Genomic DNA, 25,794 nt, shown 5'->3' with positions numbered 1-25,794 from the left:
TACACTAGCAAAAAAGAATTCACCAACAGCTGTGTGTCTGAGAGACCAAGGGACTGATTAAATCCGTCACATGGACAACACTCTTTGAGTGGTAGGTGTGCACTAGAGCTTGCAGTAAGTCTGTTACCAGATGAGCCAACTTCAAAGATAGTGGTGGGCTGTGCAGAGGATAGTAGGAGGTGGGGAAGTGCCAAAGCTTCAAAGAAAATTGAGGGTGGTTTTTTTTTTTTAATCATTTAAATTCATTGAACACAAAAATATTTTGAGGTATGTTGAAAATGACCTAACATTTATTTTCAGTACAGTGACATTAGTATACAAGACAGATTAAATAAATAATGCAAATTAATTGCATTTATATTTTAAACAGAATAGTACTTCAAATGCAAATAGGAGACATCCTGTCTACAAGGATATTTAGCCAATTGCTTGATGCATGTGGTTACAAAGAGGATTGAGTATTGTCCAAGAGGCACAGATGGGATGATTTAGGCACAAACAACTTTTATTTTGTTACTTCTGTGCAAACTCTTGGACATACCTGCCTTTATAAAGATTATATTCTTGGTATACATATGAAAAGCCTTAAATATACATCAAGAAATTATATGGAGAGCAGTTTCTTGGCTAATAACTGGGGTTATTAAACTTTAATATATTACAGATCCATATTCTTTATAGATTTGTTATAATTTAGGAGTTAAATGTTGACAGTTCCTAGTTACAGAACTTTTATTTAAGATTTCTATTAGAATAACATTTCCCACCTGATTTGAAGGAACAATTTCTAGGATTGTTTCTTTTTTTATGCATATGCATTTATAAATGCACTAGATGATACAGTCAGCTGAAAGTATTTTTAATAATAGAAAACTCTTATACTTGGGATGTTTTTAAAACTTCTTCCTGAGCCCTCCAAGTGCCTATTGAAGTATTTGTTTCCCTCTTCTGGTTGGATACTAGGAAGATTACAGCCATGTTTGTCCTCTTCTAGTAACAGTAAAATTTCAGGACAGGCATACTTGAATACTAGTCTCATGTCGGTTTGAGGTTATTTTCCTATTCCTGTGTTCTTTTTAAAGGTTCTTTAAAAAAATGTTAATATTAAAATTTTCAACTTTAAATAACATTCTTTTAAATCTTACTTAATCTTATCACAGTATGTGAGCCACCTAAACAATCCTCAAACTATATACTGAAACACTGAACGAAACAAAGATACTGATGTTTCAGCACCTATAGTTCACTCATGATATAAATGTGGAAACTTTAACTCTGCCTTTTTGCATGGATGACACAGGGCTGCCTAGATTTCCAAGGGTAAAGTGGAATTAGAAATATATTACTATAAATGATTAACTCATCTAGGTCATAATGAGGATAATTATTTTTGTGTATCTTTATCCCTCTAGGATATGAAATAATTGTATCAATGCTCTGCCAAGTACATTTAAATATTGTTATTGGTTGAAACAAAATGCAAATCTTGTGGGCCTCATCCAATGTGTTCAAATGCAAAGAAAGATACCAAGAAGGTAACACCCAGATTCACATTTACTAAGGGATTCCAAATAATGCCCTAAATGACTATTTTGGAGCTCAGTTACATGCAGGTGCTAGGAGGATTTATGCTGTGAATGCCTGAAATACTTTCTCCACCGAGGGGAGATTATTAAGTACTAGCGAGCCTGAGTGTTTGGTGCCAATACTAACCATTAACTTTTGGCTCCGAGCCATGACTGTCTACTCGGCAGTGGACTCTGCCACCAAGGGGAAGGTCATTAAAGGCTGTTCTTTATTCTCGTTAGTATGTTCCAACATAATTAACAGAAGTTGTTCACCAGATGGTTTCCTTCCTGTCAGCAAGTACCTCCAGCTTAATGGGCTATGCAGGATTCTTTACTTTAAGTGGGTGAGGCGGGAAGCAAATTTAAAATATATCATCTTTGATCCTCCCACTTCTAATTAGTTCTAAAGGTTTTAGATAATAATGTAAAGGGGGCAGGGAAATGAAATCATTCTAAAAATCAAAGAATCTCAGAAGGCCGACAAGAGTTTTATACATACCAGGGGATATTTCTTCCTTCACGCCAGGTCTCTGCCCCGCACCAAGAAAAGTGCAGAAGCTGTTCAGCCTACTGCTAAAACATGTTCACAGAGCCTTAGAGCTGCAATGGATTTGAAATCTGATAACAGACTTCAGTAAATGTTTATGTAGTTCCCATTGGGTCTCAGAAATTGTAAGAGATGCTGGGGATGTACAGCCAAACTTTTGCTCCTCTTGACCCAGAGGTTAGAGAGTAATGGGTTCAGACCTGTAAACAGGCAATTTATAATGGAGCACTGTAAGTACTGTAGCAAATGCTGCTGGCTTCCAACCTCAGTGCCACACCCCCTTCTTGTGAAATAAACCTTGATCTTGTTTATGGATGCTGTCTCTTGCACAAGGTACTGGGTGCAAGGTGGGTCTGCTCTAAGCCAATCTTAGTTGTTTTATTCCCCTTCCTAGTTTTTGGTTTACAAATTGTGGACATATGAGCCACCTCTGGCCAATGCATCATGAAGGGAGGTTTGATTGGGAGCTTCTGGGAAAGGCTTTCTGGCTCCTAAGAATACACTAGAAAATCTGGCCCCTTTCACTTCAATTGTTGATATCATCATAGGAATCATCTAGCTACATGGCATAAGGCATCATGAACTATGTGCTAGAAGCTCAAGCTAAGTGGTTTCTCTCTAGTTACATTTAGATGATTTTATTATAAGGAATATAATAAAAATATCCCATTCTCTCTCATTATCTCAAATGATTATTATAACAATCTTGTAAATCACATGAGACAGAAACTGTTCCTTTTGTAACAGATGGAGAAACTGCATCTCAGACAGACTATGGCGATGGGCCTGGACTAAGCTGCTGGCTTCTGAAAGTAAGGATGCTTCCTGCCACACTATGCTGTTTCTATCTTAAATAGAGTAAAAAAGCTCAGTTGTACAGGCCAGGGATGTGATATAATTGTAAAACATTTCCCTCTCTTTCCCTCTTTTTTTTTTTTTTTTTTTTTTGCCTGAAAAATATACTAACTCTGCCTTCCTTTGAACTATTATTCTGGCATTTTAAATTCAGTTGAAACCTAATTGTTACATGAGGAATTTTTGAGAGGATGGTGGGAGACAGAGAGAGAGAGAGTAAGGGAGTGAGGGGGGGTGGAGAGAGAGAGTGGTAGGGGAGAGACAGAGAGAATCTTAAGCAGGCTCCACACCCAGCCCAGAGTCTGACCCAGGGCTTGATCCCACAACCCAGAGATCATGACCTGAGCAGAAATTAAGAGATAGTCACTTAACTGACTGAGCCAACCAGGTGCTTACATTAAGAAATATTTGGTTTTTGTTGTTTTAGTTTTTTAAATACTTATTTATTATTTCAGAGAGAGAGAGAGTGAGAGCATGGGGAGGAACAGAGGGTGGAGGAGAGAGAAAGGGAAAGAATCCCAAGCAGATTATTAAGTACTGATAACAAAATTCAGTAAATGTCCCCATGAGAACAGAGCTTGACATAGGCCTCGATCCCACGACCTTGAGACCATGACCTGAGCTGAAATCAAGAGTGCTCAAACAACTGAGTCACCCAGACACTCCAGCATGAAGAAATATTTTAAGTAAGGGGAAAGGGGCTTTCTAATAGGGTAAAATATCATTAAAAATCAGTTTAGTCTTCTAATGACTAGAAAGGTCTCAAAAGACTTTGAAGGAAATAGGAAGAAATGGTCTTCTAGTTTCAAACACTGCATACCATCACGCCACCTAGGAAGGATTGCAGCAGTGATGAATGGGCCAGAAGGCTGTGCTATAAAAATCTGGGCTAGAGTGGTTACAGGCTTAGTAATCATGTGCTATAGCTCACTTGTGAGGACAATTTTACTCATTCAGGATAGTTGTTAGGACTCCTTTATTTGTGAGTAACAGAAAGCCCAACTCAATTGGTTAAAGCAAAACAAGTAATATATTGGCTCCCATAACTAAATAATGTTCAACAGGTGGCTCTGACTTCTGGTGCAGCTTGATTGGAGGCTCAGCTCTTGTCAATAGGCTCCACCTATGGGCTCTCCTTTCTCTGGCTCAATTCTGGCTCTGAGTGGTAGTCCCAAACTTAAGGCTCATTTAATCATAGCACCCAATCCACTGGAAATAAAGTTTGCCTCTTGAAGGACTCAGATGAAAGTCTAAGAAGTAAAGTTCAGTGGTCTTGACTACATTGTTGTGGTCAATTGAGTTATTTCTTGGTCATAATTCTTCACTGTCTTATAGCAATATTATACATATAACTTTTTGCCAACTCTTCAAAGTAGGCAAAGTATAGACCTCTTCTTCCCTTGGCCATGGCCTTGGTCATGATCTGTTCAGGGACTGTGATGCTAACAAACAGATAGGGTGTACTCACTCAGCTGGGCTTGCCTTCTTGCTACAGTTCTGTCTTTTGCTATGAGAAGAGCATGCCTTGTATGTAAAATTTGTGCAAGGAAGATGAAAAATGCATGGAGAAACCCTTGACTCGTGGACTAGATCTATTAGCTATTGCTGTAATAAAACCATGTAATAAATTATCCAAAACTCAGTGGCTTATACATTTGTTTCTCATTTACATTTCTGCAGGTGGCTGAGATTTGACTGATAAAGATGAGGCTTGAATGATGTTGCCTCCAAGTGAGTGATTATGTCCAGGGTTTCTCCATATGTCTTTGCCTTCCTTGCACAAACAAATCTTACATTGAAGGTATGGCAAAAGAGAGAAGTGTGGTAAGGGAGAAAGGCCAACTGTGTAAGTATGCTGAAGCTTCTTTTTGTCTCATACAGTCATCCACTTGAAGCCAACACCATTCAAGCCGAGGCTTTATTAGCCAAATCTCAGCTACCTGCAGAAATGCAGGCAAGAACACAAATGCCTGTATTTATAAGCTACTGAATTTTGGAATAATTTGTTACATGGCATTATCACAGCAGTAGCTGACTGATATGGTTCACCGTGTCCATCACGATGTCATTCCCTAAGGCAAGGGGTTGGAATGTGATTGGGAAAGCCTAGGTGATGAGTTCTGCTGCTAGAACCTACTGACAGCATCTGACTCATATTTATTAGCATAAAGGAGGAAAGGGCAAAGAAATATGGATACTGTTGCCAGAAGGAGGTGCTGACAAGCAAGAACAACAGTCTACAGCCCCCACTATCAGCAAAACTGGCATTTAGAGTTAGCAACCAATTGCATCACACTGCCACACTCTACATGCAGACCTGCTGTAGATACCTGACACCCGGACATGAATGTGATATGCTACTGATCATGAAGGACTTATGGAGATAGATCGAAAGAATGACTTTCAGAAGCTACACGTTGTCCTGAAGCCTTGTGCCCAGAACAGAGTAAGTAGGAGGCTTGCTGTAGTCTTGACTGGTTGGGACATACCGAAAATGTTGGGTTTGATCCCAAATATCACATTTTTAAAGGCCCATTACTAATTGAAACCTGTTGGAAGTGAACGATCCAGAAATTTTGAAACAAAAAAGCTGGGCTTTATTGGCATCGCTGATGTAGGGGGGATGGAATATGAAATAAGGTCAGCAGGGGAAGAAATCATCATTTGCCAATATCATAAGAGATGACATATGGAAGAGTGATTGTATTTAGTCCACATGGTACAGATCAGATACAGGTTATTGTGGAAAGACTATGGACTTTGGGGTCATGGAGATGGAACTCAACCATTTATGAGCTATGTATCTTTGGCAGGTAACATTCTCTCAGTGTTTGCTGTCTCATTTGTAAAATGGGGGTGCTTCCTTATACATACAAGTGTTGGGGAGCTTAAAAAGTAATACACGTAAGGCTGGCCCTTGTAGGTGCTCATTTAATGTTAGCTGTTTTAATATTGGTGATGGCCTTATTAGAACTGTAACTGTATTAGAACCAACATGTGGAGTATATGGGAAAGCCCCTTTCACCTAAGGATAATAAAGAACACTTAGCACTGTCCAAAACCAGAATGGGCTTCTGAATGTCAAAGTAATTCTTCTGTCCCTGGGAATTGTTTCTGCAGAGGCTGGACTTGAGGAATGGAATGTGGAGGACTTTCTAGTAGTGGCAGGAGGCTATATTATATGGTTTTTCTAGGCTACCCCCTATTTCTGAGATCCTAAGGCCAATGAACTGTGAGCCAGCTTCATTAACACTCATCCCCAACTGGGCGAGCACTGAGAGGTATTATAAATAGGGAGTCCAAACATCTGGATGTACTTGGAACAATCTTGGTTTAGACCTGTTGTCCTGGTGTAATTATGAAAGAATCTCCTTTCTCTCTCAACACTGTCCCAGTTTAGATGGTAAAATTATATAGTCGCCCTAATTATAACTAATTCAATGAATAGAAGCCAAGCGTACTCTTGTTATTTTCAACATAAGTTACCCCCCTTAGTGCCAGAATTACCACTCTTCCTGGGTTTCCTTTCCTGGTGTAATGGTATTATCATCCTCCCATTAACTCAACCTCACACCTTTGGAAGTTGCTTGAGCATTTCTTCCTCCCTCTCCTTGCACCTTCAATCAGTTGCCAAACCCTTTTGATCCTATCTCCAAAACGCCGCCAGTATCTGCCCCTTCTTTTAAGTCTCAATGCTTTAATTCAGGTCTTGTTCCCTCTTGCCTGGAGCATTGTAAAATCCTCCTAACAGCCCTGACCCATTCTATTATCCATAAACCTCACTGTCACTGGAGTGTGCCTTTTAAAGCATGCCACCAATCCCACTGGTGCTTTCTATTCACCTAGATAGATAAAATTAAATTTCTCTTGTTAGAGCCTTATTGCATCATGTAAAAACAGATGGAAAGGTTTTCATCAAATGTGGAGGACACGTTTGAGATGGGATGATTTAAGATGTAGAGGTATGTGGCCTGCACAGAACTCCCCAGGAGGCACTCAGGAGGGGATCTCAATGATATAGGTTGTTCACCTTCAGAGCAAGTGGAATATACTGCTGAAACCAGCCTGTGTGACTCCTGCTTGGAAGAGGCAAAGCTAACAAAATAAGCCAAAAAATGGCTCCCAACCTGAGCCCAAGTTGAATGTCTAGGGGCAGGTTCTCAGAATTGCAGACGCTGGCTTGCAATAGGTATTGATTCTCCATGGAGTTGCTTCTTCATGGGCAATTTGATACAGCATTTTCTGGGTTTATTTACACAATGTTGGTGAGTGATTCCTTTGAGCAATCCCAGAGCACCCAGCTAGAATGGGAAAAACTACGAGCCTCTTGGATAAATATTCACATTCACCTGGTATCTCAGTCTACTAAAGCTGTGTCCCATGGACACTGTGCAGACCATGTCCTGTCTCTCACCTGTGTCTACATTCCTCTTCTTCCTGAATGGGGACTCAGGTGTCCTCTTCATGTGAAACACTCTCCCATCACCTCTATTTGTGTCAGTGCTTCCCATCTAGTTCAGCTCAAACACCACTTCCTCCATAAGACTTTGCAAGATTCTCCTGGGGTCTTTAATTTCCTCCTTGACCAATTTTCACTGTATGTTTCTATCTCTATCTCTATCTAAATATCTCTTTCCTTCTATATCTATCTATCTATCTATCTATCTATCTATCTATCTATCTATCATCTATCTATATTTGCCTATAATATGTCTCTTAAGCTGTAAGCCTGAGAGATGATACATAATCTCTTCATTTTAGTGACATCTTTAGTGCTTTACATATACAGATTGTCAATAAATATTTATTGAACTAAATGATATTTTATTTTATTTATTTTATTTTTATTTATTTATGATAGTCACACACACAGAGAGAGAGAGAGAGAGAGAGAGAGAGAGGCAGAGACATAGGCAGAGGGAGAAGCAGGCTCCATGCACCGGGAGCCTGACATGGGATTCGATCCCCGGTCTCCAGGATCGCGCCCTGGGCCAAAGGCAGGCGCTAAACCGCTGCGCCACCCAGGGATCCCTGAAATAAATGATATTTTAAAGAAATATCTTAATTGGGTTAAGCAACCATGTGGAATTGAAGTTATCTCCTAGAAAGGGGACCATAAAGGCAATATTATACCTTTATTTGACCGGGACAAGAGAGCACCCCTTCTGGTGAAGAAACCTATCTGCTTTGCAGTTAACAAAATGAGAAAAAGACTATATCCAACTTTTAAAAATGAGGATTCAGAAACTTTTAAAAAGCTATGGAATGCCAGAAAATACTGAGTATAAAACTAATCCGAACACTTAATTCTTGGTTATCCTAATACTTAACTTCCTTAGTTATCTTAGTACTTAAATTCTTAAATTTGGCCTGTAATGTGTGGAACTGGTAGAGCAACTTGTTACTCTACTCACCTATTTTGGGCAATGATCTCTGGAGAGTATCAAATCTTCAGCAAAGTTGTTGGCCTCAATCTAAGCAATTTTGAATTACCTTATGGGTTCCAGTCAGTGGGATATCAGATTGCTTCCTGTGTAGTATGCAAGTTTAAACCAACAACCACAAGGGCCTATCTTTGAAGCATAAAACACTTGGACATTAAAACTTCTTTTTGGCATCATGCCTGAGGTCAGAAATCTGCATTTTCAGAACACATCACCTGGGATTTCTCAGCACACATGGCCTGAGTTCCACATTTTCACTCAACTTCCAAGCATGCAGTTCTGTTGGAAAGAGAAAGCCCGGTTTTGGAGTCTGTTATAAAAGCAAAACATGGTTACCTCAAGCTGGGCAACCAGTAAGAAAGACATCTTCTTGAAAAGAGATATTATGGAGACCATGACAAGGTTATCAAGAAATCATTTGAACTATGTAAGGTGAAACTGAGAAAGGCATCTGCATTCAGATGAGCCCAAACAGAAAAGCAGTTTCCATGAAGACAGTGAAGATCAGACCTTGGGAGAAAGTCACTGGGAGTGAGTTGAAAGGGCAGTCACATAGAATCCTGTAGCAAAAAGTCCTAAAGCAATAAGTGATTCCTAATTTGGAACTGATAAAATGAAAGGGAAGAAATAATTAGTAAAAGAGCCCTTAAAGAATTGTTTAAACATGGGCTCAAACATGATGCTTGGTTAATTTAAAAGGGGTAGTCAAGGCACTACCATGTGTCTCCTTGATGGAGTGTGGGATATGAGGGTAGGAGACAGTGCAGGGTATTGTGTGGTCACAGGCAGAGGGCTGAGAACCTGCAGGGAGTACTCACAGGGGCTGGCAGAGGGGCTGTGGGAGGACATAAACATATCTTCCTATGGGCCTTGCCTGCTATGGTCAATTCCTCCTCCTAAAACTCTGAGACCCAGAAGGGACTTCAGAGGTTATTTAGTCCAACTTGTGTACTGAGAAGGAGAGTCCTAGAAGGGATGAGTGCAGTGCTCACTCACCCAGTGATAGAGCTGGGTATTGAATTGAACTGTTAGATTCCTCACCTATGCTTTTTCCCTTGGGACATGTGCTCCCAAATCAGATAGTATCCTGGCTCCAAGTCCCAACTTCCTCCCCTGTGCAGAGCACTCTCCTACTTTCAGATTTCACACAAGGGAAAAGAGAGTAAAGGATCCTGAAAGATGCCATGAAAGAAGGTGTGCACTAGGTACTTTGTCTCTGTTGTCTTCAAAACAACCCCACAAGGCAGCAATCACTGGCCCCATTGTACAGGAAGCTCAGAGAAGTTAAGGATCTTATCACAGGCAACAAAGCTAATAAATTTGGTATACGACAAGTGAATTCAGTCATGCTAACTTCAAAGTCAATGCTCCCTCATCCCTATGGTGAAGCTATCCAGGATTTTATCCCCTAGCTGATTCCTGAATAGGTTTCTCAAAGTTACCAAGAGTCTGCTCTTTCTTGGCCTTCTGGTCTGGCCCCAGCTCCCAGTTCCCAGACTCTGACTGGAGCTCAGTATAGCACTAGCACCCAGGCTCAGTGAGCAGTTTCAGTTACACTGGATCCTTTGTTGTAGGGTAGGAAGTCTTCTTTCAAAAGCTCAAGTCTGGATACCTATAGCCTCTTTTAGGCTGGTCTTGGAAGACCATCAAGTGAGGGAAACGTGTGCATAGGGGAGCTTAGGGAATAGTTCTGTGCATACTAAAGACTGTAGAGATCAAGGAGAGTGAAAACCACTATGTGGGACAGGAAAGTGACAACAGGAAACACAATGCCTTCTTCATCTTTTCCCTTAAGGATAAAATACCAGGAAGAAGTCTTGAAATACAATAAGAAATATATAGCTGGGGCTAACCTATCTCAACATGACCCTGACTGTGGATATGCCCAGGTCAACCTCACATAGAGGATTTTGTAAATAAGAATAGATCCCTTCATAAACCTAAGATATTTAGTGGCTGGGACCATGACTATTAAAAATTGTGAGAAGAAGGTGCCTGAGGAGAATGTGGGTTTAGAAATAAAGTTGTGTTCTGGGCTGTTGGACCTGTGAACACCAAGTCCTGGATGAAGGAATGAAGACTACAAAGGAGGCACTGGAACTGGAGAAGTAGGTTCTTCCTGCATGTGAGCATAGTTCGTCTGAGTCCTTTTGCATTAGAAGGTTTTCATCTATAAGCAATAGGAAAACCAACTCAAACTAGCTTATACAATAAGGTTATTCTTCAGCTTACATCTGTGAGGAAAATCAGAAGTAGGGGTGAACTTCAGCTTTAGTAGATCCAGAAGTTCAGTGATATCATCAAGGACTTAGGGTTTTTTCATCTTCCACATTGCTGTCTGCAGTGTCAATTTAATCCTAAAGCAGTTTCTCTTGGGGCCGTGGGATGCCTGCCAGTAGCAATCAGCAGGGGAGTGTCTGCTTTCCTGCTGCTCTTTCTTAAGAGTGAGAAAGCACTTACTCAGAAGCGTCCAGAAAATCTCTGGTCACATGCCTACTTCTAACCCAGTCACTGTCATGAGGGATAGGATAACCCTTCAGACATATCAAATCTACTCTTCAAGCTACCAGCAATTCCACAGAATGCTTTGATACCATTCATCAGAGGAGGGATGGAATGAATGTTGCCTATCAACCACAACATCCACCATACCCTCCTGACAGTCAATTGCATAGTGAATGCCAACAAATCCTTATTGAGTGAATGGAAGTATAGTTTCTAAGGTGAACTTCTTTTGGGTAGAACTGGGTACCGAAAGTCACCAAAGAAAGGCTAAGTCAAACAACCATTGGGCTGGAAGGTAGCCATTGGGCTGGAAGGTAGAGATACTGAATTCTACTCTCGACCATTTTCGACATACAATTTCTGTGGAAGCTTCGAATATTCTATATGCAAAATATATTTAACCCTCTCCTTCCCATAAATCCAAGGAGTTGTTTAAGATTAAATAAGATATATGTCAAAGTACTTTAGCTTCTTAGGAAGAAAGAAAATGTGTTATCTATTGTTATTTCATAACATTTTGTAACAAGATGGGAATTTTCCAAGTATATGAAAATCATCTCTTGTTAAGATAAGAATCTCCTGCTTATGACAGGTGACCAGAAGTACTGTTTTTCCAACTGAGCCAAAAAACTAATGGAACTCAAAGCAGCATGGGGGGAACCGCCCATGTTTCTGAGTCGATAATTGGCCCATCTTTTCTGGGTTTGGACTTCCTTTTGATTTAGTGAGGGCTCGATTAGAACTCATTATTTAGCTTCTCAGTCTGCTCTTGGGGGATTTGAGCTTGTTGGAGCAGCAATATCAGAAAACACAACCCTTAGGTTTATCAAATGGCTGACTCTGTTCTGGGGGCCAGAATGTGCTGGTCTGTTATCATGACTCTGTCCCAGTACTTCTCATAGCAGCTGTTTTCAAACACATTCTTGGGCTCATTCTTAACATATGATGTTAATCCATTTGTTCATTCAACTATCTGTTGATGTGTAATCTTGATCACTATCAAACCCCAACATATTTAGTAGGCCTAGGTCCAGGAATAGCACTGAGCTATGCTTGTTCAGAAGGAATTACTCAGACACGTTGCCTCTGGGTGTGATCCTCAGTGACCCAAGAGAGCTCACTCTGTGTTTCATTCTCTCATTACTACATATGCCACCTGCAACTCTTATTTTTCAAATGCCTTCATTATACCGATGATGATCATGTTAGCACAAATCATATTGTACTTCCTCCACCTCCAGGGGTTGCATGAGCCTTTGGGAGAGGCAGTTATAAGCACGATGGGTACTTCACAAGATTGGGAAAACCTAAGACTAACAGTAGGAAAGCCAGTGTTTGGGCCACTGTCTGCTTTCTATCTGCCTCTCCTTCACCATGGCTCCTTAGTCACTGTGTTCAGCAATAAGTCTAACATGTCTGGATCATGTCCTTATTCATGTACTATTATGATCCTGCCTATATATCCCATAAACTACCACCAATACACTCTTATAACTAATGGGGGGAAAAGAAAAATTATTTTAAAAAATATGTATATAAATTTTAACATACACATATCATATAACAAGGAAAAAAATACAGGTAGATATTATAATTTCATATCTGCAGCTGGTTAAAGAGCTATAGATCATGTTTATGATTTCCTTATTCTATTACTCATTCCATGTTCTCCTTGCTTGCAGGCAGTTTTTTCTTAGTGGGTTAAATCATACCTTTATACCTGAAAGTTCTGAGGCCTTCATAATCTTGCTTACCTAGGGTTGTAAACCTCCATTAAGTTTTCTAATCTTTGGAGACTGATGATATTTCTCCCCTAAATGTTAGAAGAATTCACTAGGGATGCCATCTGGGCCTGGAATATTCCTTCTGAAAAGTTTCAAATTACAGATTCAATTTCTTGAATACATATAAAACTATCCAGATTATTTTTTATTATTGTTGAGTTTATTTTAGTAACTTTTTTCCCCTAGGAAATTATACATTTATTCAGAATTTTCTGATTACCATGCAGTTGTTCATTTTAGCATTGCTTTATCTTTTTAATGTTTGTAGGATCTATAGAATGACCCCATACAAAGATCACAAGAATCACATTTAGTTGTTATGATACCACAAGTTATGATGTGCCATATTTCCATTACCAGTTAGTTCAAATTATTTTCTAATTTCCATCAAGAATTCTTTCATTCACAGTTTATTTGTAAATATACTGCTTAATTTCCAAACATTTGGGTATCTCTAATTCTCCTGTTGTTACTGATTTCTAACTTAATTCCAAGATGGTCAGAGAATATATTCCATTTGTTTCAATTTTCAAAATGGGTGAAGACTTGTTTTATGGTCCAAAATGGCTACTGTTGATAAATGTCCCATGTGTGCTTGAAAAGAATGTGTACCCTGCATCTGTTGGATGCAGTGTTCTGTATATGTCAGGTCAAATTTGTTCAGATCTTTCATATCTTTATTAATTTTTATTCTCAATTTCTCAGTTACTGAGAGAGATATATTGAAGTATCCCACTCTGATGGTGGATGTGTCTACTTCTCCATTTAGTCTTATGAAATTTGACTTTATGTATTTTGAAGCTACGCTTTTAGGTACAAACAAATTTAGAACTGTTTTATCTTCCTTGTAGATAGACCCTTTTATATAAATCAGTCATGCTTCTTGGCCAAGTTGACTTTAGGTATTGGAACAGCAGCATTCTTTTGGCTAAAGTTCATATTGTATCCATATTTTCCTCATTCCTTTTCTTCCAATTTTGGTCTTTCTTTATACGTAAGGTATGTATTTAAGTAGCCTATAGTTGGGTTTTATTATTCTCATTCAGTCATAAAATCTTCATATTTTAATTGGATTATTGAGTTACTTACATTTAATCATGTATTTGGGTTTATAACCATGTTACTATTTATTTTCTATTTGTCCTATTTATTCTATAGCCTTTTTTTTCCATCATGGTTTATGGTTAATGAAGCATTTTTAAAATTATTTTATTTTCTCTTTTATTGTTGGTTATGGTTTGCAAGAGTGAATATTCAGTTAGATTCACAAACATAATTACTCTGTTCCTTGATCTTTATTTCTTTTCTACATTTCCACACTTTTTTCCTGGTATTACATTTTTTACTCAAAAGAAATCGTTTAATTATTTCTTCGAGTGCAGGTTAGTGGGTAATGAATTCTCATAGGTTTTGTTTCTGGAGCTGCCTTTATTTCACCTTTAATTTTTTTTATTTAAAATTTAATTAATTCATTTTTATTTTTTTAGACATTATATTTTTAGAGTAGCTTTATTATATTTTTAAATTTTATTTATTTATTCATGAGAGACAGAGAGAAGGCAGAGACATAGGCAGAGGGAAAAACAGTCTCCTCACAGGGAGCCCAATGTGGGACTCAATCCCAAAACTCTGGGGTCAGGCCCTGAGGCGAAGGCAGATACTCAACCGCTGAGCAACCCAGGGGTCCCTTAGAGTAGCTTTAGAAGGAAGGATACAGAGATTTCCCATTTATCTCCTGCCCTTACACCAAGATAGCCTCCCCCATTATCAACAAACCAGAGCAGTACCTTTGTTACAATTGGTGAACCTATACTGACACATTATCACCCAACGTCCATAGTTTACACTGTGATTAACTCTTGGTGTGTGTTCTATGGATTCAGCAAAATGTGTAATGACATGTCTCCATCATTATGGTAGAATATAGACTATTTACTACCCTAAAAATCCTACATCCTTTATTTATTCATTCCTTCCTCTCCCCCTAACCCTGGCAACCACTGGTCTTTTCATTGTCTTCATAGTTTTGCCTTTCCCAGAATGTTCTATAGTTGGAATTATAATGTTATGTAACCTTTACAGACTGGCTTCTTGCAGTTTGTATGTGCATTTAAGGTTCTTCTTCATGGCTTCCTGGCTTGGTAGCTCATTTCTTTTTGATGCTGTATTATCCATTGTTCAGGTGTACCACAATTCATTTGTCCACTCACCTACTGAAGGACATCTTGGTTGCTTTCGGTTTTTGGCAATTATGAATACATTTTCTACAAACATCTGTGTGCAGTTTTTGTGTGAACATATGTTTTCCACTTTTTTGGATAAATATCAAGGAGTGTGATTGCTGACTTGTATGGTTAGAGTATGTTTGGTATTTTAAGAAGCAGCCACATTCTCTTTAAGTGTCTGTACCATTTTACATTCCTGCCAGCAATGAATAAGAGTCCCATTTGCCCCACATCATCAGTGGCATTTGACGTCAATGTTCTGAATTTTGGTCATTCTAATAGGTGTGTAACGGTATCTCATTTTAATTTGCATTTCCCTGATAACATATGATGTGGAGCATCTATTCATATGCTTGTTTGCCATCTGGATATCTCCTTTAGTGAGGTATCTATGAAAGTCTTTGCTCATTCACCTTCAATTTTGAAGGATATTTTCATTATATTTAGAATTCTAGGATGGTGGCTATTACTTCAACACTTTAAAAGATGTCATCCCTTTGGGTTTTTTTGTTTGTTTGTTTTTTTAAAGATTTTATTTATTTATTCATGAGAGACAGAGAGAGAGAGAGGCAGAGACACAGGCAGAGGGAGAAGCAGGCTCCATGCAGGGAGCCCGACGTGGGACTCGATCCTGGGACTCCAGGATCAGGTCCTGGGCTGAAGGCAGCACTAAACCGCTGAGCCACCTGGGCTGCCCCATTCCTTTGTCTTCTGGTCTCTATCTTATCTATTACTATGGTCCTTAAAAAGTACTACAGTTCCACACACACACACACACACACACACACACACACACACACACTCATTCCCCCTCCTTTGGCTGCTTTGTAGATTTTCTTGGGTTCAAACAAGATATTCTTGTCTTTGTTTTGTTTTTTAGCAGTTTTACTGTAATTTACCTAGCTATGATTTTCTTTGTGTTTTTCATACTTGTGATTCTTAAGAATTCTTGAATCTGTGGCTCTTCTCCATTTTGGAAAATTCTCTACGCCTATTTATTAAATATTTTTTCTGCTATACTTTCTCTTTTTCCTTCCAAGAGTCCAATTGCACAAGTGTTAGATCTTTTTGTCATGGCCCATATTTTCCATTCTTTTTTTACCCTATCCTAATCTGGATAATTTTTAATAATCTATCCAACAGATCACTACTTCTCTTTTTTTTTTTCTGTGTTTGATCAACTTTTGTACCCATCTCTTGTATTCTTAATTTCCCTTGTAGTATCTCTCAATGTCATTTGATTTTTCTTTAGAAACAATTCCCTGGTCAAAGTTTGTATTTTGCCCTTTATTTTCTAGCATATGTTAATTTTAGTTCTTTTAACATCTATATCCCATCACTTTATTATCTAAATCAACTGTGAATCGATTTCTATTTTTTTCTCCTCAATTTTGCTTCTTGATAATTTTTGCTGAATGTTGGATATTGTATAGAATATGGTATAGATGATCTATATGATGTTATTTTTCTCCAAAGAGGGCTTTCTTTAGTTTTTGGCAGATAGTTACAATAGGAGTAAATCACTTAATCCAATCAGGGACTGATCTGATTTAAGGCTAAGTTTCAGTCATTATAAGGTTTGATGTATTCTAGTGTGTCCTTATCACTAGAGTGTATTTTGGGGGAGATCTCAAAGCTGTTGATGTTTATCACAGAGCTCTATCTTGGTGGGCCCTGACCTTTAATTTCAATCTCCTTAGTATTGTGAAACTACTGATAGTTCTGCTTAATGCCTGGGCCTCTTAGCTTCCGCTTCCTGCTCATAATCTCCAACTCTAGGCTTGTGCAACTTATAATGATTCCAGGAAAAAAGAAGTAGAAGGCCTGGCTCACTTTAATGTGTTTTCCTTCCCTCTAGAATTTCTAGCCTCACAATCTGGTTGCCTTAGTAATCTTGATCTCCAATATTTGATTCTCCATCCCGTGAGACAGCTGAAGATCTACTCAGCTTCCATGACTCTTCACAGCTACTTTTTACTCAGTTTTTCAACCCTTTCTCATTCATTGCTTAGGCTTTAGCATGGAAAACGCATGGAAAAAAATAGCACAGAATTTCTTGGCTCATCTCAGTGGGTTTTCTTCTCATAGCCTGGCTGACTTAGTAGCTCTCTGATACCTTAAAACCGCTTTTAAAATGTTCAAGATTTTCTAATTGCCCACAGTGGGGGAGAGATAATTAATTTTTTAAAAGATAGGCTTCATATCCAGATGTGGAATTCTCCCATTAACTTTCCTGGGTAAGTCAATGCTAAGAGATAACCTGGATGTTTTCCTTTTACACCTCCCTCTGCCACTCTTGAGTGACAACAATCCTCACTGAGCAGGCTCAGTCACCTCAGATAAGATTCAAACTCCACTTTTTCTTCAGAATGTTTACCCCCTGAACAAAATGAGCAATGATCTCAGTTCTCAATCTTTTGAAACAATCGTTTTGTATACTTGTGGAATAATTCCTTTGGTACCGAGGTCTCTAACATAAAAGAGCCATTGTTGTGGGGATGGTAGAGCAAAAATTTTTAAGTGAATCATTTGATATAAAAATGAGATGACAGCCATCTTTTGTACCTTGGTTCCCAGACCAATGTATTCTGGCTGTGGGAGAATCATCATTTTTATAGGACACTGATTCAGAGAATAAACCACATCTTAAAAAATACCATTCCAGCCTCCCAAGGTTGTGTTATTGTCTCCCAGATGATGCTGTAACTGACTCTAAAATAGGCCACCCAACAGTTCTATAAAGCCAACTCTTCTTTGTGTGAGGTTTACAATACATTGCCATAAATCATTGGTTCTCAAGCAGGGGTGATTTGCCCTCCAGGCGACATTTGGCAATGTCTGGAGACATTCTGGATGGTCATGACTTATGTATGGGGGTATTACTGGCATCTACTGGGTAAAGAGCAAGGATGATGATAAACATACAATAGTGTACAGGAAAGCCTTCTGAAATAGTTACCTTGTCTAAAATTTAAAATTCTCACTGTAAAATGAGTTCCTTGGTCAGAAGCAGTGCTAATGCAAGTTAAAATCACTGAGGACAGAGCATTCAGTGAATCTTGGAATAGTCGTCCTTTAACAAGGTGACCAGAGAAAGCAAATAAAAACTCAGTGTATATTCAAGTGAGAACAAATTATCATCTCTCCCAAAAGGAAAAAGTCCAATGTAATTAACTTGCCCCAGTGGGGCACCCAAATGTAGCTAATGCTACATCTGTTGGATCCTAGATTCAGAGAGATATCCCTAAATACCTTAGCCTAATTCATGGATGATTTGGCTAAATTGAAACTTGGTTGTGTTCACAGGGCTTCAGTAGCTTTTCAAACTCTGTTTGTAGAACTGAAAATAGATGTGGTCACTTTGCTCAATGGGGAAATCCCAAGGACATTTACATAGCTTTGGCCAATATTCTCCTTGATGAAGCTTGTTATATTTTTACTGCCTCTTGAGTTCTTGCCAATGACCTAGCTATTTGGCCTGCTATTTGGAAAACAACATACTGGCATATCAGAGACTCCCTTCTTTAAGATTGCAAACTGTGGGGGAAAAGAATCACAACTTCTCATCAAACCACCTGTGTCATTTATATAGATGCACATGGTAAGGGTTTGTTCTCTGAGAAGACTGCTGATGGAAACAGTACTGCCCACAGTGCCACCATTGGCAATCCATAATTATACTGAATAGAACAACTCATCTATCATTCTAGACTAGGAATAACTAAAGGACTCTAGATTGTTGGAATTATGCCTCTTGCCACACGTTTATGCAATTGTCTGTGCTGACTCCTGGCACACTGACCACAATGGACTTTCAACCCATTCTTGGACCTACTGATGGTGCCTTACCACTATTGAAAACTTTTCAAGGTACGGTATTGCTGCCCAGCCTGATTAGCCAATTCCCAACACACTATTGTGACTCTTGAAACTAATTGGTTCATTTTCAGCTTTCCAGGCCATTTTCAGCCCTACAAAAATAGTATACATTTTATAAAAGAAACCACTAGTCAATGGGCTTTTGGTCAAGGTATATATGATGGGTCTTTCCATGCTTCCTACTATCTACATGCATCTAATATTGACAAAATTAAAAAAACTTCTTTAAAGACTTTACTTAAAAAACATTTCTGTTTCTGTCTTCCTCACTTTTTCCTTGGAGACATACCTTAGAAATATGACAATTTCATCATCAAATTCCATCTTCCCCAGAAAGGGATCATCTTCTCTCAGCCTCTTTTTAGGTAATGACTGAGACAAAGGGTTTGTCAGGTTGTATCAATCCCTTTGGAAAACTGAGTATTTCACACTGCTCACTGCTGAGCCTAATAACTCTTTCTGTTCCCCTGTGACAACTCCAAGCCAAGCTAGTTGGTATACCCTGAGGTAGCAGCCCAATTAAAAGATGGCCTGGTTGATTTAAGTTTCTTCTTTATATTTTTATTCTTATTTTCTTTCTTTTAAGAAAGATGGATCTATTTATTTTAGAGGGGCTGGAAGGGCAAAGAGAGAGAACCTCAAGCTGATTCCCAACCCAGGGAAGAGACCAATGTGGGGCTTGATCTCTAGACCCCAAAATCATGACCTGAGCCAAAATCAAGAGTTGGACACTTAACTAACTGATCCATCCAGGTGCCCCAGATTTTAATTTATTTCTGAGTTAGCAACCTGGGTTCCCTTATTGGACTAACTTGATCCTATGGCATAACAATTACTTGGTTGAGTATACCACTTATTGAATGCCCTTAAGGTAGTCTGTCTAGGTCTCTGTGAATTCTATAAAAATGTTCTTGTCCATCTTGAGTATGTTCTTCCTAGTTGGAGAGCCTGGGTACAAGTAAGTGATGACTGGCAAAACAATGCAATTGAGAATTGGCCACTGAGAAGAGGCATAGCAATCTTGTGGCAGTGAAGGGAGAGCAACAATTCTGGCACTTGGAAAAGACATACTTTTGACCTGGTTATTTATAGGAGAGAGATGGACAGTAATGAAATCTGTCTTTCAGAAACATGCCAAGAGCGTTCATCATAAAGGAAGTCAGCCTATACCTAAAGTTGATGTAGGTTCCTCTTGTGAGGACCCACACATCATACATGGTACTTTCGGAGAGCACCATTTATGTCTTCGGGAATATACTTCTTTTTTTTTTTTGGAATATACTTCTTATGAAGAAGTTAGGCATTCCTTTGCTTCTTGCTCCAAAACAAAATGACTAGCAACTTTCTTAGGGGTATCTTAAGAAATCTTCAAATGTTAAGGAAACACCATCAATGGATCATGTAGACCTTGGGTGGCTGTAAATATCTCTCCAAAATGAAGCTACCCTTGGTTAATCAAGGGGAGCTTCCCAGAGGATAACTGACCCATTATTTATGTATATGTTGTATGGGAAGGTATCTGGATAGCAGGAGTTACCCAATTATAAAAGGTGACAAAAATTTGTCCCTGACTTTAGTGAAGTGATTAATGACATTACCTTGGCTATAGAAAGTATTCTGGGAAGCCTCAACTTAATGGCCAGTGTTGTTGTAGATGATAGAATTGCCCTAGATTTCCTGTATATGGGCCAAGGCAAAGTCTGTGTAATTGCTAGTATATCCTGCTATACCTGGATCAATTCCTCAAGCCTAGTGGAAAGGTAAATACAGAAACTTAAGGAGAAAGCCACCTGGCTTTCTAAGGTAGACTCTGATGGTTGAGGGGATATGTTCAGCTGGTAGGGCCAGGGTCCTTGAGGTCAATATTGTGGGTTGGCCCCAATCTGCTGCTTGAAGTCCTACTGACAACAGCCTCAATTAAATCTGTATGAGACAAACTGAACATATTTGGTCCTAGCCTCTGTCATTCAGATTAATCCGAGTGGCCAATAGAGTGGCATAGTAATGGGATATTTTACCAGAAGCTAAGATGTGGTAGAAACTACAGATGGATATTGAGTGATAATTCTCCATGTGTCTCTTGCATTTCCGCATGTCTTATGAGCAAGACACTGATAGTCTTTGTTCTATATTATCTGTTTTGTTTGTGTGGCAAATGGCCTTAAATGATAAAAATAATGTCTCCTTTGGAGCAAAGAACATGTATGCTTACAGTTTTGGAAGACAGAGGTAGAATCTCCCTTCCATCAAAGGGCAAGCATGCTTACTGCCTATTATTAAAGATTCAAGTTCCCTCATCACACCATTCCTCTCTTGAAATGCAACCCATTTCATATTCATGTATTGATTTGAGTTCATCTGAATTACCCCTGAGGAATTTAGGGGCAAGGAAAACTGCTGTACGTATGCTCATGGTGCTTGGCATACCACGTATTAACAAATCCCTTGTCTTTAACTTGGGGGTCTTGTGTTTTCTACCATAATCTATGAAACTAGAAAGCTAATTGTTAAGCAGAGTAAAATTTCAGACTGCCTAATGAAGTCAGGAACCCATTTATACTGCTGTATTTCCCACCAGCCTTTTAGCCTGTGGAGAACAGCTATAATCACACATTTCAAAGATGCTGGCACTCCCTTCACCAATGTATTTCTTAGTGTCTTGGTAAAAAAATAATTTCTTATGCCCTCTTGGAGGATATATTTAAGGGGAGGGTGAGTACATAGTCCATAGTAAGTCCCCTTTCTACATTCTTGGTTTCCATTTTCTACATTATTCTGGAAACCTATGGCATTCTAGCCTCTCGTCAAGGGTCGTAGCTGACTCTGGGTTTCATTCCTCCAACCATGCAAACAGTTACACCATACCAAGTTGCTCTAACCAGCACACTGCATTTCTGATTAGAAATTTCATACCTATAAATTTGACCAGTTTGAAAATTGTGTTATACCCAATTTAATCCAGCACCTCAAAAGCCATTCCTTCACACATTTTCTACATTGTTGCTCATATACATTAAAAGTATCTTTCACGTCTCTTTCTGGATTTGAGTTGTAATTGACCTTCCAACTCCAGTCTCAGAACTTTCCAGGTCCCATGGGAAGAGTATGGTGTTTTATTTTGTTTTGGCCTTTCTATGCATCTTTGGGATTTAGCTTACTTGGTTCTGCTTAGTCACAAAGTAAGCAGATGTTTACTTTTTGTTTTCCAGAAATTTGTCAAAATTTTTGGTATGCGGATGACCTCTCTTTCTTATTCTCAGGGCAGTTATGGAGTTAGACTCCTTTGTAATTCTTCCAATCATCTCAGTTGGGTGACAAGGGAGACAGATGTGTGTGTTCAGTCTGCCATTTTGAATTGGAGGTCCCTCATTCAGTTTCCAACCCAATACTCATTAAAACTGTTCTATTGAATGTCACCTATGACTCACAGGTTGCCAGATCTAACTGGCCCATTCTTGGCTTATTTTACTTGATTTTTCTGGAATTTGACATTGTTGATTATTTCTTTCTTGAAAAGTTTCCTTTAAATACTTGGCACTTTCCTGATTCTTTGAGTCCTTTTCCTCAGATTGTTTTATAAGATTCTGTGTCTTCTTCTTAACTCCTAAAATGCTCGTATTACTAAGTTTTAATCTTTGTTCGTTGTTTTCCACTACTAGTGTTCTTCCAGAGATGGGAGAGAAATAAAAGGAAATAAAACTAAAGTGGAAATTGGACATCTCATCAATAAGCCTATATGATAGAACATCAATCAATATTTCACACCCATAAAAGAAAAGAACTTCCACCTAGAATCCTATGCTCAGTCAAATTATTGGTCCAAAATAAAGACATGTTCAAGCATGCAAAGGTTGACACAGTCATTAATACAATCTCTGTGTTATGACTTTCAAATCTATTCAATTAGCACAGACCTAAACTTAGGTCTCAAAAACTCCCTAAACTTAGTATGCTCAAAACTGAACTAAACAACTAGCTTGATAAAGTCTATTTATTCCCTGTATTAAACTCTTTATCTCTGCAAATTTCACCATTATCCCTCCCACCAAACTTCCAGTCATTGCCAAATTCTTTCTCTCCTGTTAGCAAGTAATCAGGTCTTCTCAGTTCTACCTACTAAGTATTTCTCATTGCTATTCTCTCCTATTTTCTCACAATTGCTCCCTTCACTCACATTCTCATCATTTCCTGTCCAACCTCCCTACTTCCAATCTTGACCTACTCAAGTCCACTTTCTTCACTATGGCAAGAGTAATCTTTCTACAAGGTAAGAGGTCATATCTCTCCCTTTATTCAAAGACTCAGTGGTTTTCCAGTGCTTATGATAACACCCCAAAACTCCTTAATTTCCTGATATTTCTCCTGACTTTTCCCCACTTCTCCAACTTTTCTCCAGCTTTAATAAATTGTATCATAATTGTAGCTCTCTAATGCTGTTTCATGCCCCCACATTTTTACTCCTATTGTTCTCACTGACAAAAATCTCTGTCCTCCTGTTGATAATAGCCCAATCATCCTTCATGACTTAAGGGAAGCATCAGCTTTTCTAAGAGAACTTGTCTAAATTCCCATACAACCCTGCCATTCTGTACAGATATCTGTTTACATTTTGTATGTCTCCAGTGTGCCCTGAAAATACCTGCTAACATGCCTGCTCCCTGCTAGCCTAGGAATTCCTTAAAAGCATGGACCATGTCTTGCTTACACTTACATAATCAGCACAGTGTTTAGCACAGCCAAAATTTATAAATGAATGGATAAATAAATAAGTGAATGAATAAAACCTTCATTATCCTTTGTTCTGGGTAATCCTTCTCCAAACTATTATCCTTAAAGTATTACTAATTCTCTCCTTCCTTTCATAGATCAACACCCTGGACTAGGGACAGAAAGATAATTCCCAGATAGATTTGGAAGGAATCTGAAAATAAGTATCAGGAAATGTGCTAGGTTTTCTTTGTAAACTGGCAAGTCACTCAGAGAAATTCAACCCATGGGATTAGAGCAGTGAAACAGTAAGGTCTCAGGGAGGTGCTCTGGAGGTAGAGCTGGGTAGGCTCCAGAACTCCATACGCTATATAGTGATACAGAGAAAGTAACTGAGAATTCTCAGGAGAAAGGCAAGGACACAGAAGGACAGGCAAACTAGTGAATCAGAAAGAGCTTGGACTGGATAGGAGGCAAGAGGTCTACACCTAGTTGGAAGGAATGGAGAAGTCTGTGGATTCTAGCCTGACACTCCTAGGTAGAAGCCACACCACAGTGGGCATGGCAAAGAGAGAAGTTGATGCTCAAAGACCAAGTGAGGTGAGAAACCCAAACCAGGGACTGCTCAGGACTGGGTGCTCCTTCTCAACACCAGAACAATGTAAAAGCCAGGATATTAGGTTAACTCCAAGAAAAAAGACAGGAAAAAAGGAAGGGGTAGAAGCCCTGGATGGCTGATATATAAACCAGATGTGACAATTTGATAGTAGCTGAGATAGTAATACTCAGGTTTGGCTACAGATCATTAGATCAGACTATATAAACCTGAATGGAATAGGTAGGGTAAGTTGTCTGTCCTAGGAAAGCAAAGGAGATCAAGAGAACAGTTGTCAGTTACAGAAAATCAAAAAGTTCTCTTTCTGCACTTAGGGTCCTAGTGTGTATGTTTGGGTCTCCCTGCTTCGGCCCTCAGCTATCCATGGAAACCACATATCCCAAACACTCCAGGAGAGTTCAAACTTCAAATATTCTTGTCTTTCTGATTGCATCAATTGTTCAGAGCCCACAGCCTCCAGTTTAGAAAATATTGCATACTTAGTTTCATTATTTTTTTTTAAAGATTTTATTTATTTATTAAGGAGAGGCAGAGAGAGAGAGGCAGAGACATAGGCAGAGGGAGAAGCAGGCTCCCTGCAGGGAGCCTCATGTGGGACTTGATCCCTGGACAATGGGATCAAGACCTGAGCCAAAGGCAGATGTTCAACCACTGAGCCACCCAGGTACCCCACTTAGTTTCGTTATTGACTTGACCCTAGCCCCACCCACGCACCAGAGGAAAAGAATAGTTGGTAAGTTATGTTTTGCTTTCAAGTCTCTTTAGCTGTGATCCTGGTATTGCCAGGAATGTTGTATGGCACACAGAGTACAGATTTATATGCATGATGTTGGAGAACTGAGACAGATTTAAATTTGCACTTGGCCTTTGGGAGTGAAAGTCTGCACTGTTTCTCCATTTGTTTCATCATATCATTAGTAATTATGCATAACACATGTGACCCTCCAGCGAGAAATGATGATAGTGATAGAAAAACATTATTAACCCTTGAAGGAAAGCTTTTAGAAAAGTCAAGTTTAGTTAAGGTCTTTAGTCAAATTAGCCTCTGGAAGTTTAGAATAAATAAAAACAATCAGAAGCTCAAGGACCTCTTGGGTGGTTGGAAGTGGGAGGAGAAGAAAGCTGTAATTAAGTTTCCTTTGTCATCAACCACTTCTCAGATAAATGATCATAAATTACTGGAATGTGTCTTAACTCTTGGCGCTGCTAAGCCATTAAAAAGCTCAATCTTTTGCCTTGCTTTAGACATTTGGTGTAAGTAATTGGAAGAATAGGAGATTCTTAGGTTCAAACTTCTGGCTTTCTTTAACTTCTTAATAAAGCTTCTAAATAAACTAGAGTAAAGATGCTTGAACTAAACCACATTCTGGCCTGTCTCCTGTGTCATTTTTGCTGGAAGGAGCAGATAGATTTTCCAACATCATATTTAATTTTATTAGCTACTGTTGCTTTTTTTGGGAATCTACTTATAACACATGCAGATAAACATTCCCCTGTGATAAGGCTGTGTTTATAAACTGGGTTTAGGATGAAAGAAAACCTTAAACTGATGTGTTTTCATTGTGGGGTTAATGGTGCTTTACTAATCCCCTTTCTGTGGGCCAGCAAGAAGCAGGCATTTGAGCATTTTTGGAGACTCTCACATGTTTGCCCTCTTAAGCATT

At 38.9% G+C, this 25,794-nt stretch overlaps 1 long non-coding RNA gene across 1 annotated transcript in view; it reads left to right on the top strand.

The window, feature by feature from the left end:
* Positions 1 to 5,192: 5,192 nt before the first annotated feature.
* LOC129495857 (uncharacterized) overlaps positions 5,193 to 25,794 on the top strand; it is a 35,884-nt gene continuing 15,282 nt past the window's right edge. Inside the window, exon 1 of the long non-coding RNA XR_008661628.1 lies at positions 5,193 to 5,416. This is a non-coding gene — a long non-coding RNA (uncharacterized LOC129495857). The remainder of the gene's footprint in view (positions 5,417 to 25,794) is intronic.

Source organism: Nyctereutes procyonoides, unplaced genomic scaffold (genome assembly GCF_905146905.1).
Source record: "Nyctereutes procyonoides isolate TBG_1078 unplaced genomic scaffold, NYPRO_anot_genome, whole genome shotgun sequence".
NCBI classification, from domain to species: Eukaryota; Metazoa; Chordata; class Mammalia; order Carnivora; family Canidae; genus Nyctereutes; species Nyctereutes procyonoides.
The sequence above is the reverse complement of the archived record's forward strand: the minus strand, read 5'-3'. Positions and strand labels throughout refer to the sequence as shown.